The following is a 7,563-nucleotide window of genomic DNA, read 5'->3' as shown; positions in this document are numbered from 1 at the left end:
TGCTGCAGTATTGCTACAACACAATTGCATGTGATTGTTGATCTTCAGCCATCATCGTTACTTCAAGTTCAGTATTCCTTGTTGGCAACAAACATTCTTTTAAGTCAATATTTAGAAGCTAAGATAGCAGATTTTGGCCTCTCTAAGGTGTTTAGGAATGATAACCAAACTGCAGAAACTTCAACCATTCGCAATGACACAGGACATCCAATAGGCACGTTGGGGTACATTGATCCCTAGTAAGCTCCTATCCCTTGATTTCCTTTTTTTTTTTTGGGTGATAAGAGCAGTCAGTTTCACATGAAGGTTAATTGCCAAAAAAACCAGTCTAATAAAACCAAGTTTTATCATGTTACTTTGTGCATGAGAACCACACACTGTTTTCTTTTATCTTGAATTTTTTAGGGGAAACTAACTACAACTTTGGAATTGTTCTTTTATTCAGGTACTTCCAAATTATGAACTTGAGTTAGAAAAGTGATATATACAATTTTGGAGTTGTTATTTTAGAATTAATCACAGGCCTCCCTGCAATATTAAAAGGCCACCCAGCAATACACATACTCGACTAGATAAAACCTGAGCTTGGAGGACAAGATTTGAGCAAAATTTTAGATCCAACTCTCCAAGGAAATTTTGACCCAACTTCTTCTTGGAAGGCTATTGACATAGCAATGGCATGTACTACATCAAACTCTATTGACAGACCTACCATGAATGTTGTGTTAGCTGATCTAAAACAATGTCTTTGAATAGAGTCGCCACATCATAATGAAGTATCTAAGGCCCCAAGACATATATATAGCGATCTTCCTAGATCGTTTGATGAAATGTACTCTGTCGATAGTGATTCTATCACTCATGTATACCCAAGATAGTTGTTAGCCATTTTTGAGAAATTATGAAAGTTTAAAAAGTGATTTTTCAAGCTATGGGTCGCGGTTTTTTTTGGCACAAAAATGTGTGACTTTTATATTAAAAACAACATAAAAAGGTGGGAAAATCCAATTTTCGTTTTACATCAATGAAACAATATCAATTTAAAGAAAGCTTGAAATTTTCATAATATGAACCCTATATTTCATAACAATACATTCATGAAGGAAATTCTTTCACCATAGGAAACGATTTTAAACAACTTTTCTGTCAATAGATAACTAAAAACTCATTTTTCAAAAGCCCCAAAACAATTTAAGGTTTCAAAGTATCGATTGAAAAAAATTTGAGAAATTTTCTACACTTTTTTGTAATAAAACCCAAAAATTCAGATTCGAAATTCTCTTAGAATATTCAATGAAAATATGCATACGATATATAGTTAGAAAACTCTCATCACGTAGAACAAAAACCTAAAGATTTTATCTATCAGGTATATCCATACACTGCTCTAGATTGTACCTTACTTTTTTATTGTAATATTTATCGCATCACTTAATATTTGAAGAAAGAGAAAGGTTGCAATGTGATATATCATGGTTGCAGATACAAATTCACATAACTTGAGTGGGGAGAAGAGACTTCAGATAGCAATAGATGCTGCAGAGGGTTAGTATAACTTCAGTTTTGTGAAAGCCATAAGTGCCTTTTTTGTATATCTTAACTTTTTGCTTTCAAATTTTCTTATGTTTTTACATTTTGGAAAAAAAATCTCTCCAATTGAGTTAGCCCTGTTCCATTATTTTTTGGATTGTTTAAACCATACTAGGTGCATGTTTTATGCATTTCATCTATAACTATGTTACTGTGACTAATAACTTGTTGCCTTGTAAATGCATAAGTGGTTTTGTGCAAACATTCTTTTGCAATTAGTAGTGACATTTGATGAATGATGTGTTTGGATTTGAAGGATTTAATTATCTACACCACGGGTGCAAGCCACCAATAATACATAGGGATGTGAAGGCAACAAACATTCTTTTAAGTCAATATTTAGAAGCTAAGATAACAGATTTTGGCCTCTCCAAGGTGTTTAGGAATTATAACCAAACTGCAGAAACTTCAACCATTTGCAATGTCAAAGGACATGCAGTAGGCTTGTTGGGGTACATTGCTCCCTAGTAAGCTCATATCCCTTGATTTTCTTCATTTTTTTGGGTGATAAGAGCAGTCAGTTTCACATGAAGGTTAATTGCCAAAAAAAAAACCAATCTAATAAAACCAAGTCTTATCATGTTACTTTGTGCATGAGAATCACACACTGTTTTCTTTTATCTTGAATTTGTTAGGGGACACTAACTACAACTTTAGAATTGTTCTTTTATTCAGGTACTTCCAAATTATGAACTTGAGTGAGAAAAATGATATTTACAGTTTTAGAATTGTTATTTTAGAATTAATCACAGGCTGTCCTGCAATATTAAAAGGCCACACAGAAATACACATACTTGACTGGAAAGAAGGAGGGTTGGATTACTGACACTACGGTATGCCCTGCTATGATTGACCTAAATATGCTTATTGCAAGTTTAGCTAGTTTTATTTGTCTTGAAACTAATGGAAAAAAAAGTGAAGATGTAAATATGTAGCATCTAAAGAAGATGTATAAAGGTGTCATCAAACATCTTTTCGTGTAATTATGACCTGACTGTCTTTTTTTCACGTATTTTCGGGTGGATAATGAAAATATGAATGACTCAAATACAAGTAACGAAAAGAAAAAAAAGAACATTATTGTTCCCGTAGTTGAATCGATGTCATCAGTTTTAGCTCTACTAATTGTTTTCTTTATCTATTGGAAACTTAGAAGAAACGAACAATCAGGTAATTATTCCTTTAACGATATGTAACTCCTTCGGTCTAAATTTCAAAACTTGAAGAATAGACATAAAATAAAAAAGAAGCAAAATATTAAGAATACTTCGATTAACTTCTCGAAGTAAAGGGTTTGATTGCTTTTGTATGATATTTTATTTCTTTTTCAACTAAGATGAGGAAGATAAGGTAAATGAAGAAGGAATGAGGGAAAGATCAAAGAACTGGAAATACACATAAGCTGAAATTTTGGATATCACCAACAACTTTGAAACAGTAATTGGGAAAGGAGGATTTGGAACTGTATACTCTGGTCAGATGAAAGATGGCAATCAAGTTGCAGACAAGATGCTTTCTAAACCATCATCTCAAGGGACGCGCAACAATTTCAGACTGAGGTAACTAGTGCCATATTCTTCCACCAGATTACATAACTTAAATTCAATGAAAATGATATTCAACAGCAAAACCCTCAATATAAAGTAATTATTTCTTTCAGGTTGATCTCTTGATGACAGTTCATCACAAAAATTTGGTATCAGCTCTCAGGTTATGTCCCTACTACTCTTCAAGAAAAAAGGACGGCTGGATTACTCACACTACGGTATGCCCTGCTATGATTGACCTAAATATGCTTATTGCAAGTTTAGCTAGTTCTATTTGTCTTGAAACTAATGGAAAAGAAAGTGACGGTGTAAATGTGTAACATCTCAAGAAGATGTATAGAGGTGTCATCAAACATCTTTACGTGTAATAATGACTTGACTATCTTTTTTTCTAGAATTTTTGGGTGGATAATCAAAATATCAATGACTCAAATACAAGTAACGAAAAGAAAAATAAGAACATTATTGTTCCCGTAGCTGTATCAATGTCATCAGTTTTAGCTCTACTGATTGTTTTCATTATCTATTGGAAACTTAGAAGAAACGAACAATCAGGTAATTATTCCTTTAACGATATGTAACTCCTTTCGTCTAGTTTTCAATACTTCGATTAACTTCTCGAAGTAAAGGGTTTGATTGCTTTAGTCTCATATTTTATTTCTTTTTCAACGAAGATGAGGAAGGTAAGGTAAATTAAGAAGGAATGATGGTACGATCAAAGAAATGAAAATACACATATGCTAAAATTTTGGTTATCACCAACAATTTTGAAACAATAATTGGGAAAAGAGGATTTGGAACTGTATACTCCGGTCAGATGAAAGAGGCAATCAAGTTGCAGTCAAGATGCTTTCTAAACCATCATCTCATGGGACGCGCGACAATTTCAGACTGAGGTAACTAGTGCCATTTTCTTCCACCAGATTACATAACTTAAATTCAATGAAAATGATATTCAACAGCAAAACCCTCAACATAAAGTAATTATTTCTTTCAGGTTGAGCTCTTGATGACAGTTCATCACAAAAATTTGGTATCGACTCTCAGGTTATGTCCCTACTACTCTTCAGGAAAAAAGGACGGCTGGATTACTCACACTACGGTATGCCCTGCTATGATTGACCTAAATATGCTTATTGCAAGTTTAGCTAGTTCTATTTGTCTTGAAACTAATGGAAAAGAAAGCGAGAGTGTAAATATATAACATCTCAAGAAGATGTGTAGAGGTGTCATCAAACATCTTTACGTGTAATAATGACCTGACTATCTTTTTTTCTCGAATTTTTGGGTGGATAATCAAAATATCAATGACTCAAATACAAGTAACGAAAAGAAAAAAAAGAACATTATTGTTCCCGTAGCTGTATCAATGTCATCAGTTTTAGCTCTACTGATTGTTTTCATTATCTATTGGAAACTTAGAAGAAACGAACAATCAGGTAATTATTCCTTTAACGATATGTAACTCCTTTCATCTAATTTTCAATACTTCGATTAACTTCTCGAAGTAAAGGGTTTGATTTCTTTAGTCTCATATTTTATTTCTTTTTCAACGAAGATGAGGAAGGTAAGGTAAATGAAGAAGGAATGATGGTACGATCAAAGAACTGGAAATACACATATGCTGAAATTTTGGATATCACCAACAACTTTGAAACAGTAATTGGGAAAGGAGGATTTGAAACTGTATACTCCGGTCAGATGAAAGATGGAAATCAAGTTGCAGTCAAGATGCTTTCTAAACCATCATCTCAAGGGACGCGCAATAATCTCAGACTGAGGTAACTAGTGCCATATTCTTCTGCCAGATTACATAACTTAAATTCAACGAAAACGCTATTCAACAGCAAAACCCTCAACAAAAAGTAATTATTTCTTTCAGGTTGAGCTCTTGATGACAGTTCATCACAAAAATTCAATATCCTTCATTGGTTACTGTGATGATGATAGCAGGAAGGCAATCATATATGAGTATATGACCAATGGAAACCTGAGAAATTATTTATCAGGTATATCCATTCACTGCTCTAGATTGTACCTTACTTTTTTACTGTAATCTTTTTCGCATCACTTAATATTTGAAGAAAGAGAAAGATTTCAATGTGACATATCATGGTTGCAGATACAAATTCACATAACTTGAGTGGGGAGAAGAGACTTCAGATAGCAATAGATGCTGCAGAGGGTTAGTATAACTTCAGTTTTGTGAAAGCCATAAGTGATTTTCTCGTATATCTTAACTTTTTGCTTTCAAATTCTCTTATGTTTTTACATTTTGGAAGAAAAATCTCCAATTGAGTTAGCCATGTTCCATTATTTTTTGTATTGTTTAAACCATCTAGGTGCATGTTTTACACATTTCATCTATAACTATGTTAATGTGACTAATAACTTGTTGCCTTGTAAATGCATAAGTGGTTTTGTGCAAATATTCTTTTGCTATTAGTAGTGACATTTGATAAATGATGTGTTTGGATTTCAAGGATTGAATTATCTACACCACGGGTGCGAGCCACCTATAATACACAGGGATGTGAAGGCAACAAACATTATTTTAAGTCAAGATTTAGAAGCTAAGATAAAAAAATTTGGCCTCTCAAAGATGTTTAGGAATGATAACCAAACTACAGACACTTCAACCATTCGCAATGACACAGGACATCTAGGGTGCATTGATCCCGAGTAAGCTCTCATCCTTTGATTTCCTTTTTTTGGGTGATAAGAGTAGTCAGTTTCACTTTAAGGTTAATTGCAAAAAAAAAAACCAGTTTAATAAAACCAAGTCTTATCATGTTACTTTGTGCATGAGAACCACCCACTGTTTTCTTTTATCATGAATTTTTTAAGGGACACTAACTACAACTTTGGAATTGTTCTTTTATTCATGTACTTCCAAATTATGAACTTGAATGAGAAAAGTGATATATACAGTTTTGGAGTTGTTATTTTAGAATTAATAACAGTCCATCCTGCAATATTAAAAGGCCACCCAACAATACACATACTTGACTGGATAAAACCTGAGCTCGGGGGACAATATTTGAGCAGAATTTTTGGCCCAACTTCTGCCTAGAAGGCTATTAACATAGCAATGGCATGTACTGCATCAAACTCAGTTGACATACCTACCATGAATGTTGTGTTAGCGGATTTAAAACAATGTTTTAGAATAGAGTCTCCACATCATAATGAAGTATCTGAGGCCCCAAGACATGTATATAGCGAACTTCCTAGATCATTTGATGAAATGTACTCTGTCGATAGTGATTCTATCACGCATGTATACCCAAGATAGTTGTTAGTTTTATTATAATTATGCGTATAGTACGGTTGAAACTTTCAATACATTTTTTTCTTCAAAAGAAAATGTGTCCGTATAGAGTTTTCTTTTAACTTTTTAGCTCAATTATTTAAAAATAATATGTTTAATTATTCGAGAAATTGTTAATTTTAAAAGAGTAATTATCCTTAAAATTGGAAAAGAAATTGTTATGAGTTGGTTTGGGTTGCAATATTATATAGGGATTAATGTTTCTCATGTTGAAGAAAATATTTTATCTTCTACACATGCATAAAAGTGTTTAGAGCCCATATGAAGCCATGTGAAAAGAAGAGAGAGAAAAACAAAATATGTAACACACACACTTTTATATATATAGGATATAAAAAATTATCTCCTACGAAATATAATTCCTTATTCCATAATGTGTTAGTTTCCTTATGTAACACCCTGTTACCGGTCTGGTGTGTTATCATCAAATATGATATTAAGCGCAAATACAATTACATTGATTAGTTAAAACTACAGATAAACTTTTTCATAAAAATATTGTTCATTTACTTTTTAAAACAAAATCGTAATTATAATCATGTAACATTCTCTAAACTGAGACCACTTCACTTAACAATTAACTTTAACCTTTTCGCCATGATAAACTAGACATCTAGGGCTTTTTGAAAAGATATTACAATAACCATTTGGTTAAGTATAGCCGGAGTTATTAAACTCGCAACGTAGCTGACAAAATCAAACTTTTAGAAATAGAGCATTAACTTCGATCCTATACTGACATTGATATACTCATCCAATGGCTCTAATATTTTACAGTGTTATATCTCTATGTGTTAGCTTCACATGGGTTCAAACCTCACTCAATTTGGAGCTCTGTAGCTCGAGTTATGCCAATTTTACTAACATATGTTCTTGCTGAAAATGGGTTGTGCGCTTAAGCGCGCTCTTCGAACATTTTTTCACGCGGTAGAGCGCTTAAGCGCCATATAGAGCGCTTAAGGCGATCCGGCAGAGAAAAATAGGTTTAATCTGCATAATGACACTTAACTTGATGGAGCATTTGGTGAATTAGATACCTAATAAACTAGACATGGCCAACAACAATTCAACACACATTGTGGCACTCATATCCCA

At 33.1% G+C, this 7,563-nt stretch overlaps 1 pseudogene; it reads left to right on the top strand.

The window, feature by feature from the left end:
* The first annotated feature begins 1,472 nt into the window (after positions 1–1,472).
* LOC133297489 (probable LRR receptor-like serine/threonine-protein kinase At4g29180) lies at positions 1,473–6,432 on the top strand (annotated as a pseudogene).
* The last annotated feature ends 1,131 nt before the right edge of the window (positions 6,433–7,563 follow it).

This window comes from Gastrolobium bilobum, unplaced genomic scaffold (genome assembly GCF_033153095.1).
Source record: "Gastrolobium bilobum isolate Gb01-03AN ecotype WA unplaced genomic scaffold, APGP_CSIRO_Gbil_v1 utg12919, whole genome shotgun sequence".
Taxonomy (NCBI): domain Eukaryota; kingdom Viridiplantae; phylum Streptophyta; class Magnoliopsida; order Fabales; family Fabaceae; genus Gastrolobium; species Gastrolobium bilobum.
The sequence above is the reverse complement of the archived record's forward strand: the minus strand, read 5'-3'. Positions and strand labels throughout refer to the sequence as shown.